At 42.9% G+C, this 23174-nt stretch overlaps 1 long non-coding RNA gene across 1 annotated transcript; it reads left to right on the forward strand.

Annotated features, from left to right (window-relative positions):
• The first annotated feature begins 84 nt into the window (after nt 1-84).
• Nucleotides 85-16385, forward strand: LOC311597203. Its single transcript, XR_014779134.1, has 2 exons — nt 85-634; nt 15426-16385. It is a non-coding gene; the product is annotated as an uncharacterized lncRNA (long non-coding RNA).
• The last annotated feature ends 6789 nt before the right edge of the window (nt 16386-23174 follow it).

A 23174-nucleotide genomic window follows, 5' to 3' on the forward strand; every position in this document is an offset into this window, starting at 1 on the left:
CGTCTGCTGCTCAGCTAAAATTCAGGTTGCCCGAGTTACTTCCTGGTGGTGGTACGCAGAACCTCCAAATTGTGACAGGTAGTTGGAGTGTTGCTGTCCACTCGTGTGGGCCGGCAGCGGTTCTCGGGTCCCCTCAAGTGATGCCATCCTAAAGAGACGGTCCCTAAACTCATCTTGACAAGCACTTCTTGAGAGTCCTAAACAATGTCAACAGTCGTGGCTTTCCCCCGTCGATCACTAAGGGCCTTCCATAGATTAGCGCTCATTTTCACTGAGTTCTAGTACCCACGTTGTAGCAGAGGCACTTGATGCTCTTAAAAACAAAACAAGAGTGTTTGTAGCCCTGTGGTGGCGTACTGGTCCAGGATGCGCAAAGGCCCCACTTCCAGTCCCCGGCAGCGGGGCAGACAGGCTTTCTGATAACATAATATATGTTACATTGCGTGTAAGTTACAGTAGTTATTCTAAGAAACAATACAGGCAAACCACAGTTAGAAGGACCAAATGTAGCAAGAGGCGATGCAGTGAGCTAGGCTGATGGATGGCTAGTTCAACAGAGCAAGAGGGGAAGATGGCCTCGGCTCAAAACAGAAGGTTCACGGTAGCTGCAACACAGAAGCTTAAAACTCAATCGGTAAATGGGAAATATTAGGCACAACAGTTAGAGGTCATGACATAGCATTTTATGCCTTTCCCAGACTTGGCTTAACTTGTTTTATTTGCTTTGGACTTAATACCTTGAAAATAGGACAGGGGAGCCAGGAAAGTGTTTTGAAGGAAGCAGAGGCATAAGGAAGCCTCCCTCTTCCAGTAAACTGGCCAGACTGGAAACCTTTTAAAAGCTGCATCCTTAATTTAGTGGAAAGCTTAGCAAATAGATACAGTGCTTAAGATACAGATTTCCTTTAGAAATGGGCTGAAAAGTGGAATGTATATACATACACGCACACACACATATAATTTAACTTTTGTTTTCAAGTACTCAAGAATAATTTCCTTTATATATTTCCTGTGTTGGGGGCATAGCATGTGGCAATCAGAAGGCAACATATGAGGATCATCTCACTCTCCAGGAGTTGGCTTAAAGTCATCAGGCTTGGTGGAAAGTGTTGAGTATTTTTTGTTGTTCTTGTGTGTTTTTGTGTGTTTTGTGTGTGTGTGTGTGTGTGTGTGTGTGTGTGTGTGTGTGTTTGACTTTTCCAGACAGGGTTTCTCTCTGTAACAGCCCTGGCTGTCCTAGACTCGCTTTGTAGACCAGGCTGGCCTCGAACTCATGAGAGTCACCTGCCTCTGCCTCCCGAGCGCTGGGATTAAAGGCTTGCGCCACCACGTCCGCTGAGCGTTTTGAATTTTTTGTAATAATAATAATAATAATAATAATAATAATAATAATAATAATATCTCATGTAGCCAAGAATGACCCTTAACTCCTGACCTCCCACGTGCTAGGAGTTGAGACACGCACCACCATGCCCAGCTCAAATCAAAGCTCTTCACATCAGCGCAAGGTTATCTCCAGCCTTTGAGTCATCGTGTTTCTATTTAGCAATTACACGTTATCATCACAACTGGGACAGGCCACAGACACAGACACCCTTGGTTCTTCCCCGTCCTTGTTGTGTTATACCTGTGGAAATAATTCAGGAATATTCATGTATTCATTAATTCACTGTGTCTCTTATTGTTATGACCAAAACAAGACAAAAAAAGCAAGAAAGAAAGGGATTGTTTTGGTTCGTAATTTGAGGAGGGCTTATCCTGGCAAGGAAAGCACGGTGACAGAAGTGTGAGGCAGCTTGTCACATTGTCTTGGCCGTCAGGCAGCCGAGAGAGAGATGCAGGGTGGTGTTTAGATCCCTTTCTCCTTCTTATTCAGTCTAGGACCCCAGCCTATGCAATGTTACTGCCCACGTTTAGCACGGCCCTCCCGCCTCTGTTACTGAATCTAGAAAGTATCCCAGACATGCCCAAAGGTTTATCTCTTGAATAATTCTGAGCCCATCAAGTTGATGCTAACCATAACAATTTGTCAAGACTCTAAAAACCCTTTGCAGCCGGGCAGTGGTGGCACACGCCTTTAATCCCAGCCCTTGGGAGGCAGAGGAGGTGGTTCTCTGAGTTCGAGGCCAGCCTAGTCTAAATAGTGAGTTCCAGGACAGCCAAGGAAACCCTGTCTTGAACTGTCCCCTCCACCCCACCAAAAAAATCCCCTTTGCATCATCTTTCTTTTAATAGCACCCTGCCTTCCACCTCTTCCTTAGGTTGTGAAGTGGCTGGCCACTATCAGAAAACGCAGATGGATATGCATTCTACTACTAAGCTTCAGCCACTAAGCACAGCTGAATCCTCAATACTACTCAATAGTACTGTTAAGTGATAAAATTTGTTTTCCTGCAGTGACCTTCTCTTTCATACCTTGAATAGTTTCCTTGAACCTCTAACAGCAGTGTGTGTGATGGTTCACACCTGTAATTCTAAAAACTCTGAAGACTAGCCAGGCATGGTGGTGCATGCCTTTAATCCCAGCACTCAGGAGGCAGAGGCAGGCAGATATCTGTGAGTTCAAGACCAGCCTGGTCTACAGCATGAGTCCAGGACTGCCAGGGCTATTACACAGAGAAACCCTGACTCAGAAAAACAAAAACAAAAACAAAAAGCTTTAAAGATTGAAGATTCGAGTTTGAAGACACCTAGCTTGGGCTCCATGAGGAGACTATGTCTCAAACAAAAACTAACAACAACAAAATTCACTCCAAATTTGTCTTTTCCAAGGCAGTGGGAAGCCTTAAAGGGTTTCAGGCAGAAAAGTAAAACAATATGATCTTTGTTCTCAAAAAGATAGCTGGGCACTTCGTGGAGCATGGGCTACCATGGCAACAGCTACTTATGACACTGTCTCAGAAATCCAGGTGGGGAATAATAATGGCTTGAGCCAGTTTATAGCACTGGAGATCCAAGTGGTTAAGTCTGGGTGTGGTTTGAAAGTAGGCCCAGCATGTTCAGTGAGGAGGGTACCATTTATATTTCTCCACTCCTGACTGTAGACACAATGTGAACCTCCTCACAGTCATGTTTTCCCTGCCATGACCAGACCATATCTGTTCAAACTATGTAAGCCAAAACAAACACTTCTTCCATGATGTTGATTTTTGTCAGTTTTTTTTGTTGTTGTTGTTTTGTTTTTGTTTTTTTGTCATAGCAACAAGAAAAGTGTTAGAAAAAATTGGAACCAGCATGCTGTGATAAGCCTGACCCTGTGGTTCCTGGGCTTCCTAAATTGGTTTCAGGAGGAATTTGAAAGACATGGGCATGGTGGGCTAAAGGAACCATCGAGTGTTATAAGCAGAGCCTTAATGGGCCCTTCTGATACGAATTTGTAAGAAAAGGAAGTTGAGAAATGCATACCGTGGAGGCCAGGGTCATGAGGCTCTGGAGAGGAATGGCTGAGGGTTAGGGTTACAGTCCACTTATGTCCCACTCGAGCAAAGAGCTTGAGTAGATTGTATCCATGAAATGCTTGAGTGTGGCTGCGGTCTAAGACTAATTTGCTTGGTATTAGAAGTTTCAAGACAGTGTAACCTTCAAGCTGTGGCACAGTTAATGCTCACTGTTCTCAGTCAGCACTACAGTGACCGCACCAAAATGTGAGAAACTTGCAGTTTAACTAAGAAAGAAGTATGACTTTTAAAAGCAGATGTGGCCAAATCAACTGTGATTGTCAAATGCATTAGGACTAGTAAAGAGAAACCTTTCAGCTAGGCGTAGTGGCACATGCCTTTAATCTCAGCACTCTGGAGGCAGAGGCAGATGGATCTCTGTGAGTTCAAGACCAGCCTGGTCTACAAAGAGAAAACAGGAAATATACTCTGAGGACAAGACTCCACTACTGAAGACTCTAACCTGTGAAAGTGCAAATACACTTCACAAGATTAGCCTGACTTGAGAATGGATAGGCTTCCCTGCCTAGAGAAGCTTCTTTTTCCCCAAGGTTGAGCCACCAAGTTGCACAGAGGCAACTACAACTGTGGTTTAAAAAAAAAAAAAGCCTCACTATATCTGAAACTGTCAGGAGACTTAGAAAGCATCATTAATGGAGCTAGTTTTGTAGACATACAAAAGGAAAAGGTCATGAAGACATACACTACCATTTCCAAAAGCTGCCAAGAACAGGCAGTGTGAAACAAGGTTAGAATCCCTACAAGGAGACCATTGCATGAAGCTGTCAGTCAAGACTAATTTACAACGGAGCCTGGCAGAATTGTGCACACTTTTAATCCCAGCCTTGGAGTGGCAGAGGCACGCAAATCTCTGTGAGGTAGAGGCCAGCTAGTGCCATGAACAGAGGCCGTGTCTTTAAAAAAGAAAGAAAAGAAAAAGTACAATGGACACCTTAGGATGCCGAAGACACCAGGGCCATGAAATATCATCTGAGGAAAGCTGCAGCACAGAATGGAGACAGCCCAAAAGAGAGTCTGCCTGTAACTGCGGGCCACAGAGGTGGAGGGTGGGACTACCAAGCTTGTTGGAACACAGGTGATGCCAACATAAATCCTGGAGCTTCAGGACTTGTTTTGGTTTTGTTTGGTTTTGGTTTTTCAAGACAGGGTTTCTCTGTGTACCCTAAACTGTCCTGGACTCATGTTGTAGACCAGGCTGGCCTCAAACTCACATGACTCTACCTTCCTCTGCCTCCAGAGTGCTGGGATTAAAGGTGTGCGCCACCACACCCGGCAGGATTTGGCATTTTTTCTACTGGGTTTCGGCTTGCTTTGGCTATTCTTTCCTCACCATCACTCCATTTCTTTCTTTTGGATTGTTAAGATATATTCTGTACCACTGTGTATATTAGAAGTATGTAATTTATTTATTTTATAGGTAGTCAGCTCACAATTGCTTTGAGTTTCAGAAGAGACTTTGAACCTTGGATTTTTTTTTGAATATTCTAAAATGTTTGACAAGTATCAACATTTATATAATGAATTTTGTTTTCTCAGCTCCATTCCCATTTCTCATTTCCCTCCCTCCCCAACCAAAGACCTTCTCAACAGTTTCCCTCCGTGTGTGTGTGTGTGTGTGTGTGTGTGTGTGTGTGTGTATCCCAATAAATGTAATTAGAATTTCTTGCCTGACAGTAGTGGGGCATTATGTACTGAAGCAAAGGAACAGCAACTTATCAGTAGCTACACTTACGAGAATGACGTCTTCCCCAACAGTTGACTGCTACTTCAAAACGTGGCCGGGTCTCACTCTCCCTCCCCAGTCCATGATGAGAATGGCTACAGAGCCAGGCGTGGTGGCGCACGCCTTTAATCCCAGCACTCTGGAGGCGCACGCCTTTAATCCCAGCACTCTGGAGGCAGAGGCAGGCGGATTGCTGAGAGTTCGAGGCCAGCTTGGTCTACAGAGTGAGACCAGAACAGCCAGCGCTACACAGAGAAACCCTGGAGAGAGAAAGAGAGAGAGAGAGAGAGAGAGAGAGAGAGAGAGAGAGAGAGAGAGAGAGAGAGAGAGAGACGTGTGTGTGTGTGTGTGTGTGTGTGTGTGTGTGTGTGTGTGTTACACATCTCTCCGCTCTGTGGCTCTTACATTCATCCCTCCCCTTCTGCAGTGATCCTTGAGCTTTACAGGGGTGATATAGCTGTCCCATTTAGAATGAGCCTTTGAGTCCCGGATATGGAATTCTAAGGCTAAAGTGATGTGTTTTGGTGGTTACCATTCGGCAAGTGGTAGACTTGTGACGATCATCCTCATGATTAGTTTGACTACATTTGGAATCACCTGTTGGACACACCTCTGGGTATATGTTGGAAATGTCTTCAATAAAGGTTTAACTGAGGAGGAAAGGCCAACCCAAGTGTCGGTGACACTGTCCCATGAACTGGAACCCCAGACTGAGGAGTGAGGAGAGAAGGAAGAAGCCAGCTGAATACCAACACTCATTATCTTCTTCCTGACTGCAGGAGCAATGTGACCAGGCATGTCATGTTCCTCCTCCTGCTGCCATGCCCTTTTCCCCACCGTGCACCATATCCCCTCATACCATGAGCCAAAATAAATGTTTTCTTTCAAAGGCAGAAATTTGCTGTAAGTTGGACCATACATTTATAGAGGAGTCAGGGTGCCTACAAGATTTAGGGCTTGAGCAACTGAGACAGGTGGTGCCATTTACTGAAACATTGTTTTCGTATTAAGCATCAAGGTAGAGTTATTAAGTAGACAATTCCATGTACTAGTGTTCAAAACAAAATAAAGAATTGGCTATGGAGATGGGATTTTACACGTGTTGATATTTACTGTATTGAGAAGCAGAATCGGGTAATGGTGAGGCACCTGAACTGTGACGGCAGGCAGAGGGACCGCTGTGCCTGCAGTTGCTGTCTGCCCTCTGCAGAAACTTACCGGCTCCCTAGGAGCTCTGCTTTAGAGGACCATAATTCCCAGTCTCATAGGATTACTCACAGCAGCAGGAGTACAGCGCTTTAGCATTTGCTTAGCGTGAGTGTAGCAACACACGCACACTACTTGTATCAAATAAAAAACTATTTAAAGTTCTTGAGGCCAGATGCACTCTTTAATCCCATTGTTTAGGAGGCGAGACAAGTGGATCTCTGTGAGTTTGAGACCAGTACGGTCTACACAGTGAATTCTAGGACAACAGGGGCTACTCAGTGAGATCATGTCTCAGAGAATAAATAAAATATTAAAGTCAGGAGCTGACATAAAGTTGTGTACTCACAAATGTACATCTTTTAATAATTGCCAGAGCAGTGGCAGTATGCATCTTTAATCCCAGCACTTGAGAGTCAGAGGCAGGCAGATCTTTGAGTCTGAGGCCATCCTGGTCTACAGAGTGAGTTCCAGAATAGCTAGGGCCATACACAGAGACCCTGTCTCAAAAAAGAAAAACAAAATTCCTGTTGTATTCACCAGCACCCATGGGAAAAACTATAGCCAGTTAGATTTAAGCCTTTATGTAATTTTATTTTAATTATGCTAATATGTATATACCCTAAATCCTCCTTTTTGGAGTATGTATGTGTAGTATGTATGTTTGCATACCTGTATGATATATATTTATTTTTATGTGTGTGTGTGTGAACCAGAAATCAACATCAGTTGTCCTCCACCTTTGTTTTTGAGACATGGCTTTTGACCAAATTTGGAGTTCACCCATTTGGCTAGGCTGACTGGTCAGTGTGCTCCAGGGATCTGCCTGTTTCCTCCAGTGCTGGGGTTACAGATGCCAGTGCCTACCTGCCTTTTCAAATGAATGCTGAGGATCAAATTCAAGTCAGGCACTCAACCAATTAAACCATCTCCTAAGCCCCTTACCCCCAATTTCTAGAAATGAAAATTCATCTTTTTTTTTCCTCAGAAAAGTTCTCTGTGATATCATGAATGTTTTTAAAACTAGTATTATAAGCAGTATCAGAATGCATCTGAATTTTTGGTTCTCCTACTCCAGGATAAGCTTTCATAATCATGTTGTTGGCAATAGTCATTCCATTCGTATGTGGAAACGATCTTAGATTGAGGTTAGCTTATGGTGTATGGGCTGTTTAAGGAAAACCAGTAGAACAGCTTCTCGAAGGTCCGAAATTGGCCAAGGGATGACCTACATCCCTACATTATTAGGGATTTGTTTTTTCTTTTAATGATTTGCTCTGAAAGGCGTTGTCCATGTTGTTGCCTCGAGCACGATGATTACTAGGTGGAAGTGTAGCACTCTGTAAACAACAGGGCGTGGCACCTGGAAAAAGAAAACAGATAAACTGATACCTCACTGGTGCAGGAAGGAATCGGTTTTGGTAATGCGCTATTCTCAAGAATGAGGTTGAAAAGAAAAATACTAGCAGCCGGCAGTGGTGGCGCACGCCTTTAATCCCAGCATTCAGAAGGCAGAGGCAGGTGGATTGCTGTGAGTTCACAGCCAGCCTGGTCTACAAAGTTAGTCCAGGACAGCCAAGGCTACACAGAGAGAGCCTGTCTCAAACAAACAAACAAACAAAACAAAACAAAAAAAACAAAGGAAAAAAATACTAGCATTGGTTAGTGATGGTGCACACCTTTAATCCCAACACTTGGAAGGCAGAAGCAGGCAGATCTTTCTAAGTTTGAGGCCAACCTGGTCTACTGAGTGAGTTCCAGGACAGCCAAAGCTACACAGAGAGACCCTATCTCAAGAAAGAGGAAAAAAAGAAAAAGAAAAATTACTAGCTAGCCAAGCACAGTGATGCATATCTGTAGTCATATGTACTCAAAGGCTGAGGCAGAAGTTTGAAGCCAGCCTAGACAACCTAACAGCCTCACTCAGCATAGCAACACACAGAAGGACCATGAATTTAAGGCCAGCCTGTTCTATGAAAAAGACCCAGTCTCAAATAATAAACAAACCCAAATGCTACAAAATATTGTTACATAATTTTTAAATACTCATGGAGCAAAGCATGTAAATCAGAACTTATGGAATGGTTATGGACTAAATATCAACAGGAAGAATATGAGATTCCTTTTTAGATACAAATGAAATAGCACTGTGATTTTTCTAAGGGCAGATGATAGAGCCATGGCATATACCAAAACCCAGAGTGATAGCAGGTTACTACAGTAACTAACCGGGCTGGGTGTGGTGGTACATGCCTGTAATCCCAGCACTCAGGAGGCAGAGGCAGGCAGATCACTGAGTTTGAGGCCAACCTGGTCTACAGCGTGAGTTCCATGACAGCCAAGGCTACACAGAGAAACTGTGTCTCAAGAAACAAAAACAAAACAAAACAAAAAGTAACTAACCAGTATAGTATAACTCAGGATGTGGAAAACATGTCCTATAGTGAGGGACACTTGAGGCACTCTGTAGTGTGACTCAATTTTTTACATACTAAAATTTTGGTATGTAATTGACTCTAAAACCAGGTGGGGAAAAGTTGCTTGGGTTTTTTGTTTGTTTTCTTTCTCTTTTTTTTTGGGGGGGGGGCTTGGTTTTTGCTTTTTCGAGACAGGGTTTCTCTGTGTAGCCCTGGCTGTCCTAGACTCGCTTTGTAGATCAGGCTGCCTTCATAGAGATCCACCTGCCTCTGCTTCCCGAGTTCTGGGATTAAAGGTGTGCTCCACCACGTCTGGCTCAGCTCATGGCTCTTTTCTTTCTTTTATTTTTGAGAGGGTTTCTTTGTGTACCCTGGATGTCCTGGAACTCACTCTGTAGACCAGGCTGGCCTAAAACTCAGATGTTTGCCTGCCTCTGCCTCCTGAATGCCAGGAGTAAAAGCATGCACCACCACCACTCTCTCCCTTTCCCCGCTTCCTTGCTTATTCTTTCTTTCCTTTTCTTCCTTCCTTCCTTCCTTTTTCTTTTTAAGATTTATTCATTTTAATTTTACATGTATGGATCTATCTGTATATATGTACATACACCAAATGTATGTGGTGCCTGAGGAATCCAGAAGAGGGTGTCATATATCCTAAAGCTAGAGTTACAGATGGTTAGCCACCATGTGATGCTGGAAGTCAGGCTCAGGTTCTCTGGAAGAACAGCAAATACTCTTAACCACGCATCTATCTCTCCAGCCACCTCTTTGCTTTTAGTTGACTAGGTGGTGTTCTTGTGTTCTATCAGGCTGGAAATTTTAACTTGAATTTAATTTAAAAGTGAATTTTAGCAAATGTGCAGAGATATTTAGTTCTTTGTATTTCTTTAAAAATGTCCATTTATTTAAGTCATATTTTAACACACATCCACTAAGTGTTACACCATTGTTGAGAGGCAGATTTTATTTCACTGATTCTGCTTTTTTTGTTGTTGTTGTTGTTGTTGGTTTGGTTTGGTTTGGTTTTTAGAGACAGAGTTTCCCTGTGTAGCCGTGGCTGTCCTAGACTCGCTTTGTAGACCAGGCTAACCTCAAACTCATAGCAGTCCGCCCCACCACACCCGGCCCTATTTCATTGATTCTGGTGGTAAATAATAAGACATAAGGAAACAAGTTATCTGTTCGTTAGAAGTCTGGTAGAGATAATAGCATAATTAGTAAAAGTATAATCTGAGAGTTCTCACTACAGTCTTTTCTTTGTTTTGTTTTTCGATACAGTTTCTCTGTGTAACCTTAACTGTCCTGGACTCTCTTTGTAGACCAGGCTGGCCTTGAACTCACAAGGATCCACCTGCTTCTGCCTCCCGAGTGCTGGGATTAAAGGCCTGTGCCACCACTGCCCGGCCTCAGTACAGTCTTTTAAGAGATCTTTTTTTAAAAATACAATATCAGGGGCTGGAGAGATGGCTCAGTGGTTAAGAGCACTGACTACTCTTCCAGAGGTCCTGAGTTCAATTCCCAGCAACCACATGGTGGCTCACACCCATCTATAATGTGATCTGATGTGCACTGTATACATAATAAATAAAGGAATCTTTAAAAAAAAAAACAAGGTCAGGCTTTAGGTCAGGATTAAGCTCAATTGGTAGAATGCTTGGCTAGATGTACAAAGTCCTGGGATTCAAACGCCCAGCACCACGTGACTGGGCCTACCATCACATGCCTCTTTGTTATTCCAGCACTTGGGAGGGGGAGGCGGGAGGATCGAGAATTGAGAGTCATCCTCAACTGCATAATAATTTCAAAGCACACTTGGGATACATGTGAACTTGCCTCAAGCAAATAAAATTATCACCAGGCACAGACCTTAATGCACGCAACTCAGAGACAGAAGCAAGGTGATCTCTGAGTTCAAGGCCAACCTGTGTACAAAGTAGTTCCAAACCAGCCAGAGCTATACAGTGTCTCAAAAACAAACAAACCAGGGTCAGAATTTAGGATGTCAGCATTTGCCAAACCTCTAACACAGAAGAGATACAGAAGTAAAGTTATGTGCAGTTAGACAATACAAAACTAGTGTCTGTTTCCCATAGTCCATTAATGTATACTTACACTATATAAACACACACACACACACACACACACACACACACACAAGAACAAGCTAAAATCAGGGAAATACTTGCTGTATAAGCAGGAGGACGGGAAGTCAGGTCTGAAGTGCCCATTTAAAAGCCAGGTGCAATTTTTTTGTTGTTGTTTTTTGTTTTTTGTTTTTCGAGACAGGTTTTCTCTGTGTAGCCTTGGCTATCCTGGACTCGCTTTGTAGACCAGGCTGGCCTCAAACTCACAGCGATCCACCTGCCTCTGCCTCCCGAGTGCTGGGATTAAAGGCATGCGCCACCACCGCCCGGCACGCCAGGTGCAATCTTGAATGTCCTTAAGTATCCCCAGCCTGGGGGTGACGAGACAGATGAACCCCTGGAGCTTGTTGGCCACATGCTCTAGCTGAATTTATGAGCTCTAGATTCAGTGAAAGATCCTTGGTTTTGGTTTTGGTTTTGAGACAGGGTTTCTCTGTGTATTTCTAGCTGTCCTTAAACTCACTGTGAGACCAGGCTGGCCTCAAACTCACAGAGATGAGTCTGCCTCTGCCTCCCAGAGTGCTGAGATTAAAGGTGTGCACCACCACTGCCCAGCTACCTCCAGTAGAAGCTAACTGAAGAAAACACTTGATGTCAACTTCTGGCTCCCACCTTGCACAGGGTTCCAGCACACGTATGGGCCACATGCTTGAGCCTCCCTCTCTCTCTCTCTCTCTCTCTCTCTCTCTCTCTCTCTCTCTCTCTCTCTCTCTCTCTCCCTCTCACACACACACACACACACACACACACACACACACACTTTCTCTGTCCCAAAAGTGAACTTGAAGGGAAAAACATTTTCTTTTTAGTCTTCTCTTCTCCCTCATCTCCTTACTTCTATTTTGTGATTTCTTGTTTGTTAGTTTGTTCATTTGAGACAGAGTCTCACTGTATATCCCTAGAACTCACAGAGACTCACCTGCCTCCGAGTGCTGGGATTAAAGGTATAAGCTACCTCAGCCAAGTGCCACCACGCTCAGGGAGGCAGAGGGAGGCATCTCTGTGAGTTCAAGGCCAGCCTGGTCTAGAAAGTCCAGGAGAGCCACGGCTACACAGATGAACCCTGTCTCAAAAAAGATCCTAGCGACCATGACCAGATTTTATGTTGTTGCTGTTTGGGGTTTTTGCTTTGTTTTGTTTTGTTTTTTGAAACAAGGTTTCTCTGTGCAGCCTTGGCTGTCCTGGACAGCTTTGTAGACCAGACTGGCCTCGAATTCACCTGCCTCTGCCTCCCGAGAGCTGGGATTAAAGGCACGCGCCACCACGCCCGGCTATGTTGCTTATTTTTGAGACTGAGTCTTGCTATAGAGTTCAGGCTGGCCACAAACTTGTGACAACATTCCGCCTCTGCCTCTTAAGGAAAAGTGTTATTTTGTGTTTTTGTTGTTGGTTTTCGTTGTGTGTGTGTGTGTGTGTGGTTTTTTTTTGTGACAGTATTTTCTAATAAAGTTAAAAAAGACTTCTCTATGGTTCCCAGTTTTCCTAATTTATTGTGTTGTCTTGTGGATGTATTTGGGTGAATGAATGAATTGGTTTACAGTTGCGAAACCAGCCACACATTCTGTTTTTGAAACAGGGTTTCTCTGTGATGCTCTGGCTGTCCTGAAACTCACTTTGTAGACCAGGCTAGCCTCAGACTCACAAAGACCCACCTGCCTCTGCCTACGAGAGATTAAAGGTGTGCGCCACCACTGCCTTTGTTTTGGATAAGCATCTTCATAGCTTCTGATGGCTTCAGACTCTCAATGCTTTTTCCCCAGTCTACCGAGAACTGGGATTCAGGTATATTTCAAGTGTGCAAACCACCGTGACTGGTGTGCAATTTAAGGTTTATTCTATTGGATTGGCAGGGGGGTGCAGTTCGAGGCAGGGTTTCTCTGTGTAATAGCCATAACTGTCCTGAACTAGCTTTGTAGACCAGGCTGGCCTCCCACTCACAGAGATCTCCTGCCTCTGCCTCCCAAGTGCTGGAATGAAAGGCGTGCACTAGCACCCTGGCTACTCCGTCTGATCCTGCAAAGGTAAAATTGGTTTATTGTTGTTTTAGGTTGTTATTGTTGTTGAGACAGAGACTCCTTATATTAAATTTGGATGAACTAATCTGGAACTCACAGTGTAGTCCAGGTTGGCCTCAATTTTATGATCTTTCCCCCTCGGCTTCCGTAGTGTTGGAATTGCAGGTACTTGGCACCATGTTCACCATGAGAAATTTAGAGAGATAACAAAAAAGGTCCATTGGTGGAAAGTGATGTGCCAAAGGGTCTAAGAGTTCACAGAACCTTAATTCAAATCCAAATTTTCAGAGTTCAAGCCCATTGTTTTCTATACACTTCTTGTAATTGTAATGACATCTTATTCTTGTTCTAAATTACACTGATATAATCACTTTGTAATAAAGTAGTTGATGTCAACTCTACCGGTTTACAGATTGGCATAGAAAAAGTAATAAATAGAATAAGTCTAAATTCCTAGATGTGTTATCTTTTACTCTCAGATTACTTTTTTTTTTTTTTTTTTTTTTTTTTTGTGCTGGTAGGGGCAGTCCTAGACAGGGTTTCTCCGTGTAGCATTGGCTGTCCTGGAAATTGATCTATAGACCAGATTAGCCTCAAACTCAGAGATCTCCCTGCCTCTGCCTCCCAAGTGCTGGGATTAAAGTGTCTGCCAGCATGCTAGCTATTTTCGTTTGTTTGTTTGTTTGTTTGAGACAGGGTTTCTCTGTGTAACACCGCTGGCTGTCCTGGAGCTCTCTGTAGACAGGTTAGCCTGGGACTTACAGAGATTCTCCTGCCCCTGCCTCCCAAATGCTGAGATTAAAGGCCTGCACCACTGCCCCCTAGCCATGCTGGTGAGTTTATTTTTAGAGATAGAAAGCTAGCAAGCCAGGCCTGGTGGCACTTGCCTTTAATCCTAGCACGTAGGAGGAAGAGATAGGTGGATAGCTGTGAGTTCGAGGCCAGCCTGCTCTACAAAGCGGCTCCAGGACAGTTAAGGCTACACAGAGAGACCCTGTTCCCAAAAACAAAAAACAAAAACAAACAAAAGAAAATCAAAAGAAAAGAAAAAGCTAGCATGTTTAATGAAAACTTAAAATACATAAACCATGTTTTGTTATTGTTGCTGTTTTTCTTTTTCTTTCTTTGGTTTTTTTGAGACAGGGTTTCTCTGTGTAGCCTTGGCTGTCCTGGACTCACTTTGTAGACCAGGCTGGCCTCAAACTCACAGGGATCCTCCTGCCTCTGCCTCCTGAGTGCTGGGATTACAGCCGTGTACCACCTCACTGGGCTTGTTACTGTTTTTCAACCAACCAGTAGTTATTTGTGTTTTACCCTATAACTCCTTCCAGGCATTCTGGTAAAAGAAGAAGGATCCTGCCATACAGAGGGTCACAATTTCAGAGACTGCAATAAAAAATTTTAAGTCTAATTATAAAAAATGTGGCTAAAGAGATGTCACAAGCCAAAAAAAAAAAAAAATAGGAGGTGCTAAAGAAGCTCAGCGGAGGCAGAGTCAGCAACCTAGGTTAGTCTAAGCACTCACAATATGCAGACTGGAGAGAAGCTCAGGGAATGCTGACACTTGCTTGCCAAGTCCGACGACCTGAGTTCAATCCCAAGGCCCCACCTGGTGGAAGGACAGAACCAACTCCAGAAATTGTCTTCTGACTTCTTTATATTTTCTGTGGTATATGCATCTTAAACGCGTACATGTTCATGTGCATACCTATGCTCACACATGTGTACACACACACACAGAGTAAGTATAAGTAAATGTAATTTAAAAAAAAATCACGAGAGCCAGCCGAGGTGGTGCACACCTGTAATCTCAGCACTTGGGAAGGAGAGGCAGGTGTATCTATGTGAGTTCGAGGCCAGCCTGGTCTACGTAGAGAGTCCAGGACAGCCAAGGCTACACAGAGAAACCCTGTCTCAAAAAAAAAAAAAACCCTCTCCATTTTTTCCTTTATTGTCTGGTCTGTCAAACCTCTGTGTTTGTCTAATCCATGTGTTTCAAAACTGCTGTTTTAGCCAAGCATGGTGGCACATGACTTTAATCTCAGCACTCAGGAGACAGAGGCAGGCATATCTCTGTGAACTTGAGGCCAGCCTGGTCTACAATGTGAGTACAGGATACCCAGGATTAAAAGAGAAACCCCGTCTCTAAAAACAAAACAACCCCCCCCAAGAAAAAAGCAAAAAACCCAAAACAAAACAAGCAAAAACCACAAAAAAAGGCAAAAAAAAGCAAAACTCCTGTTTTCAAATCATTCCAAACTCAGTACTTAATGCCTAGAATTATGAATCATCTTTGTAACTCCCATTTGCAACAAGAATCTAGTCTTCTGATAGTGTGGGGGTCAATTAATTATAAACCCGAAGCTGTAAACCAATAAGCATTTATTGACCTCTTATCTGAAGATGTAGTGGATCTTGCCAACATTAAATAAAATTGGTGTCTCATCTGCTAATTCTCTTAGGTCTCCATGAGAGCCTGAAGGCTGTGAGAAAGAGAAGGAAGAGGAGAGGGAGGCCGGATGTCCACGTCTTCTGCCCCTCCTTATCTAGGACTTCTCTGAGGCACATGTCCCTCTAACCTCCCGTAGCTCCAGCTTTTAATACTGTGTTGCAAGTCAAGATTGGTACAGGAATCCAAGCTGACAGGATACAAAGCCTGCAGAGAAGCTTGCTTGTCAATGAATGAAGGACTGCAGATTGGAGTCAACTGCCACAACCCGGAAGCAGCAGCTCTGGGCTGTGTCCACAGAACATCAAGGATTTCAAAAATGAAAAAGCTATTCTTCTGTGTGTTACTTATTTTGGTTTTTTTGTTCTTCTGGTTTCTTCTTTTGGAAGCAATGCCATGATTTGAAAGTCCTGGTTGGGCTGGGGACATAGCTCAGTACCACGACATTTGCCTAGCAAACACAAGTGCCTCTGCTTGATTCCCCAGCACTAAATACCCCTGCCAGCTCCAAGAACGGAATATCACCTCTTCCAACTCCACGACCCAAATGTTGCTTTTCCAAGTTACGTTTCAAGATAGCAGAGAACCAGCCTCTCTATTCCCTCAGTCAACATTAGTAGAGTAATAATGGAGTTTGTGGTGTATGACTTCCGGTCCAGAGTTTTCTGTGCATTGCTTCATACTGTGCTTGTGTGAACAGATAATTTTGAGCTATCAAGACTACACAGTGGGTAGACACTTCTTACCGAGCCTGACTGCATGAGCTTGATGCCTGGGACCCACATGGCGGATGAAGAACCAGTTCAAGTTGTCCTTTGATCTGTATATGCAACATGTATGTACATGCATGCACACATGGAGAAAAGGGAATTTAACATGCTTAGAAACATGATTAACATACTCTGCTGCTAAAACACTATTAGAGTTTCTATTTTAAGGTGTTCGAAAGGACAATAAAATATTAAAATAATTACATTGTCTCTCAGTGTTACTAAATAAAATTAGTCCCAAAGTACTATGTTATCAATTAGCATATTCCTTTATATAACACAAAGCAAGGTATGTGTGGGCGTATTTTTCCAAGGCATGTGAAAACTGTGAGACTATAAATTTCTGCATGAATATACATAGGAGGTTGTGAGTGAAGAGGATCAGACCCAGGTGTGTTGGTGAGAATTAGATACTCTAACTCAGTTTTTGAGGTACTGTGAACTGAACCCAGGGCTTTGCGACTAAGCCCGTTCCCTTTATTTAGCTCTTTTTATTTTGGAGTTTTGGTTTGTTTGTTTTGCTTTTTGAGACAAGGCCTGTTATTGTAGCCCTGGCTAGCCTGGAACTGGATGTACACCGTACTGCCTCTGTCACCCAAGTAGTGGAATTAAAGGCATTCACCACCACACCCAGCTTTGGGGAAAAATTTTTTTCTGGCCTGGTTTGTTTGTTTGTTTGTTTTTTTCAGAGAGGATCTCCCTGCGTAGCCCATGCTAGATGGAATTTGAGGCCTTCCTGCCTTGGTATCCAATGTCCTGGACTTATATAGACACACATTATACATTACTATGCCTGGCTCTATTCAGCTAACTTTTAAAGGCATCGTGTAGCAGTTAGCATTATAGGCAAGGAGGAGGAAAACTCACAAATTAAGTATGTAAGCAATTGATTTTATGAACTTGATATCTCATCTGAATACAAACTAGTAACTATTTCCTCGCTTGGATTGTAACAAAAGACTAAGTTCATGTAAAGTTCTCACGTCATTTGGAAACACGGAATTACAAAGCTTTGTTTTAGGCCTAAGTAAGTACAAAGATACCAACTTAATCTGTTTTAAAGTAGTGACCCTTAGAGCCGTTTCAAGCAGTATTTGTTGGCCAAATTGTTGAAAAGGCCACTGAGCCCTAACAGGCCTGTATATTAGTTAATTCAACAAGTCAGTCCTCAATATGTCAGTCATGATGCTAGATATTTAGGCTAAGAAGATGAATGGAAATCACCTCAGCCATTGGCATGCTCACAGACCAGTAAGGAACATATTTAAGCCGTGAGTCATGCAATATTATGGTAAGTATCAGTACCAAAGCAGATGATTTGAATGTTGAAAAACAAATGATCAGAATCTGACTCAGCAGGGAGCAGACAAGATGGTTACAGAGGACTCCCATGGTGTGTGAATGCCCTGAGCTGAGTATTTGTGGAGAAATAATCTGTAAAGAAAGAATTTGAATTTATGTGTGTTGCAGGATATTTAATCACACTGCGAACCCTGAGATCGTGTTATTTCCTAAAAAAAAAAAAAACTGTTTCCAGCTGTGGTGTGACTTAGCCTTGGCACACACCTTTAATTCAAGAGCTTTCTGGTTGAACAGGACTAAATAAGTCAGCCATAGGTCAAGAGGTGTAGCAAGCAACCGGTTGACAGGAAATGAGCATAGGAAAAACACCATCGAGAGTAAGATAAAGGAGGACAGAGATGCACAGGAAACAGAAGAGCAGGACATTGAGTTGAGGGGGTTTTGAGATGGCATGGAGAAGGAGAGCTTCCCTGGGGGACATTCGCTGAAGAGGAAGGTCGACTGAGCGCTATCTCTGCCTCTGAGCTAGCAGGCTTTCATACCAGCATCTGGCTCCAGAGTCTTTACTGGTAAAAATTAAATGATTAAGATTTTGTTAACATTTGGAGCCCTACATGGGACAAACTGAGAAGCCATCAGATTTGTAAGTCACCTGGGAAGTCCTCCAGGAGAGAGTTGAGGATGGGAAAGACCATACACAATACAAGATGTTAGGACCCTGGATAGTGCTACTTTAGATGGCTTGAAAATAGAAGCAGAGGGTACTGAAGAGATGGCTCAGAGGCTAAGAGCACTGGCTGCTCTACCAAAGGCCTCAAGTTCAAGTCCCAGAAACCACAGGGTGGCTCACAGCCATCTATAATGAGATCTTGTGCCCTCTTCTGGCGTGCAGGCAGAATACTGTATAAATAAACAGAAAATGAAACGATAAGCAGCTCAACTGAGATTAACATAACCCTGATTATACTTACTATCAGTCAAGCAATTTATATTTTTCTTTTTTCTTAAAGATTTTTTTTATTATGTATACAATGCTCTGTCTGCATGTATGCCTGCAGGCTACAAGAGGGCATCAGATCCCAGTATAGATGGTTGTGAGCCACCATGTGGATGCCAAAAATTAAACTCAGGACCTCTCGAAGAGCAGACAGTGCTCTTAACTGCTGAGCCATCTTTCAAGCCCCTGGTAATTCATATTTTATCCTTAATATCCATAGTGGCTTTTTGTTCTAAATATGAAAAATGTATTGGTAAGATACAAGCCTTAGAAAGACCTAGAAATGAAAATAAGACAAATACCCAGTCACAAACACAGGAATTTAGACAAGAACCCACCATGTCACTGCATGATGGAACTGAAGAGGGGCAGCCCAAGGTTGTTAGAAAACCAACCTTAGTTTGTCCAGTTACTATACAAGACCATTTAACAAGAAGTTAAATGGAATCCTATAGACATTTTAGATTTGAGAAGATTTAAGGAAGCTATCATCTTATATGATATGCATTCACCCTGTGTGGAGCAGATATTAAATTCATGGGCAACTCAAAATTATCCCCCAAGACTGGGAATATTTGGTAACAGCAATATTTGAAGCTGGTTCTCAGTTACAATGGCGAACATGGTGGAAAGAGGAAGCTAGGGTCATAGAAAAATGAAAGTGGGCAAGAAGTATTAATGTTTCGCAGGATCAGTTGCTAGGTAAAGGTCAATATGCTGAGGTAAAAAGGCAGCTTGAATTTGATAATCACATCTGAGCCCTGTGCCATTTAGCAGCTTTAATTTAATTATTTAATTTTTTTTTTTCAAGACAGGCTTTCTCTGTGTAGCCTTGGCTGCCCTGAACTCACTTTGTAGATCAGGGTGGCCTCAAACTCACAGTGATCTGCCTGCCTCTGCCTCCCGAGTGCTAGGATAAAAAGCATGCAACACCATGCCTGGCCATTTAGCAGCTTTAAACGCTTGGGAGAAGGTCGAAGAATTAGGAAAGAGGTCTGAGTCATTTACTAAAATTATACAAGGTCCAAAAGAAACCACTGATTTTTTTAAAAAGATTTATCATTTATATATATTTCACCTTCATGTACACCTGCACACCAGAAGAGGGGACCAGATCTCAGTACAGATAGATGGTTGTGAGCCACCATGTGGTTGCTTGGAATTGAACTCAGGACCTTTGGAAGAACAGACAGTGTTCTTAACCTCTGAGCCACCTCTCCAAATCCACTGATTCTTTTCAAAGAATGACTTTATCTGTAAACAGAATAGTGTTAGATTCAGACAAGTTTTAATATAATCTTTGGCTTTTGGAATTTCTACTTCAGAATGCAAAAAGGTGATTAGACCTTTAAAAACAAGATCAGATCAATAGATGAATAGATTAGAAATACAGCTGATATTTATTGGATCTCACATTAATGATGCTACTCTGATAAAATTTCTAAACATTTAAGGAAAAATCAAAATGTTAGATGATTTAATTGTGGTAAGCACGGCCATTTGAAAAGGGATTGTGGGCAAGGCATTCCTAGAAACAGTGTTTTTTTCTGGAGATAATTAAAAAGTAAGGCCCCAGCCTTCTGAAGCATGTAGAAAGTGTGGCAAAGGCAGACTTCGGACTAATCAATTCAGACCAACAAGGAACAGACAAGGTAACCCTTTGCCATCTTGAAACACCCTGAGAATCCTCCCTTGGACTTGTACAGTTTGGCAGCCCTGAACAAGTGTGTGCCTATATATTCACCTGATTTTTATTTATTTATTTATTTGGTTTTTTGAGACAGGGTTTCTCTGTGTATTCCTGTCTGTCCTAGACTCACTTGTAGACCAGGCTAGCCTTGAACTCAACAGCAATCTGCCTCTGCCTCCCAAAGGCATGCACCACCACTCCCAGATTTTTCTTTTTTCTTTTTCTTTCTTTCTTTCTTTCTTTCTTTCTTTTTTTTTTTTTTAAGGATTTTCCAGACAGGGTTTCCTGGATGCTGAGATTACAGACATGCGCTGTCAAACCAGTCCTGTAGTGATCAAACTCAGGTATCGAACCTATACTTGGTAAGGATTGTACCAATGAAGTTACATCCTCAGACCGTGTCGTTATTCAACTAATACCTTGCCTTGGGACCAACCAGCTGCTCAAGGGATATCAGAACAAGTAATACTGGGGCTGGAGAGATGGCTCAGAGGTTAAGGGCACTGACTGAGCTTCCAGAGGTCCTGAGTTCAATTCCCAGCAACCACATGGTGACTCACAACCATCTATAATGTGATCTGATGCATACTGTATACATAATAAATAAGTCTTTAAAAAAAAAAAAAGAACAAGTAATACTGGCTATACACTGCCATAAGAACTTAGTGCTTCTTAGCATCCCTTAAGCCTGCCCTGGGCAGTATCTGTCTTCTGAGTATGATATAAAAGGACAGAAGACCAGCTGCTACATTTGTTACAGGTATACGTATGCCTACTGAAACATGTAGGGTCTCCTGTAGCACAGATTGACCTTGAAATCACTATGTATCTAAGGACAACCTAAGGATTAAGCTTCCCATCCTCCTGCCTCCACCTTCCAGGTGCTGGAACTACAGGTGTGTACCACCACACCTGCTTTTATGCGGTGCCGGGGATCAGACCCCAGGGCTCTCTGCGTGCAAGGCAGGCCTTCTCCCGCCTGATCCACACCCCCAGCTCTCAATATACCATTCCATCTATGTAAATATCTAAAACAACAAAGTTGATTTTTATTCTTACCACCTCAACACTCCCCAAGCCCTCTTGTCCTTGCTCCTGAGAGCCGGCTCTTCCCACCTGGCCAGCTCCATCCTAGGACACTTGTCTGTGGTAACTGCTCTCTAGATGCCCTGGCAAGTAGCCCAGGCTCTTCCTTGTCGGTTCTGTTCTTTGCTCGCACGGTGAGACTCCACTCTTCAAATCTCAGACTGAATCTCTCGTCTGTGGAACGCTCCCTCACACTGCGGCTCCGAGTGTTCGGTACCTTTCCTCCCGTCATTTAACACAATGGTACATAATGGATTGTTTGTGAGAGAGTTCGGCCCAGATGCTAAATCATGAGCTCCAGAAAACAGGGCATAAATCTGTCTTGTTTCAGCTCCATTGTAGGTGCTTAAGTGGTAGTCCTTAAAATAAACAAGTGAAAGAGATAAGAAAGATAAATCTAGGACAATTCTCTCCCTCCCTCCCTCCCTCCCTCTCTCTCTCTCTCTCTCTCTCTCTCTGTCCTGGAGCTTTCTATGTAACCTAGGATGGCCTCAAACTCTTATTCTTCTTCATTCTGAGTGATGGGATTACAAATGTGTTACTACTCTTTCTGAGTGGTAACCCTGATACCCTGATGTGTGTGTGTGTGTGTGTGTGTGTGTGTGTGTGTGTGTGTGTGTGTGTATGTGTATATGTGTATGCATGTATGTTTATGTGTATGTATGTGCATTCTTGTGTTTGTGTAGGAATATGTGTGTATGTGTGCATATACATATGTGCATATATATACACACAGTGTACATTTATTGCAATGGTACAAAGAAAAAGTAGCCCCCCCCTTCAGAATTCCCTGACTTTGGCTGGTAGAATTTTCTCAATGGTTGTTAAAGAAGAAAGAAATGTCCCTCTTTTTTTCTGGCTTATCTCTTTTTTTCTTCATTATATCACGGTATGATTTGGATGTTGAATGTCCCCCAAAGGCTGTATGTCAAAGCACTCGGGAGGCAGAGGCAGGCGGATCAGCCTGGTCTACAAAGCAAGTCCAGGAGAGCCGAGGCTACACAGAGAAACCCTGTTTCAAAAAAACAAAACAAAGGGCTGGAGAGATGGCTCAGAGGTTAAGAGCACTGACTGCTCTTCCAGAGGTCCTGAGTTCAATTCCCAGCAACCACATGGTGGCTCACAACCATCTCTAATGTAATCTAATGGCCTCTTCAGGTGTGCAGGTGTACAAGCAGGCAGAGCACTGTATACAGAATAAATAAACAAATATGTTTTTAAAAATAAAAAATACAGACACCATTCTAGACAGCCTATTTTCAGCTGTTACCATCATGGCCTATTCACTTTCTTTCTGCAACACACATATTTTTTTTTTCCTTTTGCCAAACCATCTGAAAGCAGGCAATACACACCACGTGACATTTCACCTCCAGACACCTCAGTCTACATCCTAACCAGTGAGGATATTCTCCTAAATACCCACATTATTAACTAATTTGGAGAAAAGTCACATTAATCTAATACAACCACCAACACACTGCCAAATGTCAAAAGAATGTTCAAATGCTTTTGAGAGGCTCAGAATCAAAGCATTTCGTCTGCCTGTTACAAGCGTTTCCACCTTTCAGTGTGAACATTCTATTCCTTCCCTCTGTTCTTCACAATATGATGTCCTTGAATAGTCTGGGCCGGTTATCTTGTAGCGTGCTCCACATCCTGGACTGTGTGACTCTTTCTCTCGTGAACCAGGTCAAACATGGCTAAGCAAAACACGACCGTGGTGGTTGTGTAACCCTCCCACTGGGTCACATCAAGAGGCGCTTTGTGTGATGCCATCTTGATACTGTGCCACTTGCCAAATATTTCCATTGCAAAGGTACATTTTCCCTCTCGGAGCTAACAAACATTTGGAGGGAGAGATAATTTGGTATTCTGTTTCTGAAGAACTTGCCACCGGACTGAATTGTACTGGTG

The sequence above is a fragment of the Acomys minous genome, assembly GCF_964271855.1.
Source record: "Acomys minous genome assembly, chromosome: 5".
Taxonomy (NCBI): Eukaryota; Metazoa; Chordata; class Mammalia; order Rodentia; family Muridae; genus Acomys; species Acomys minous.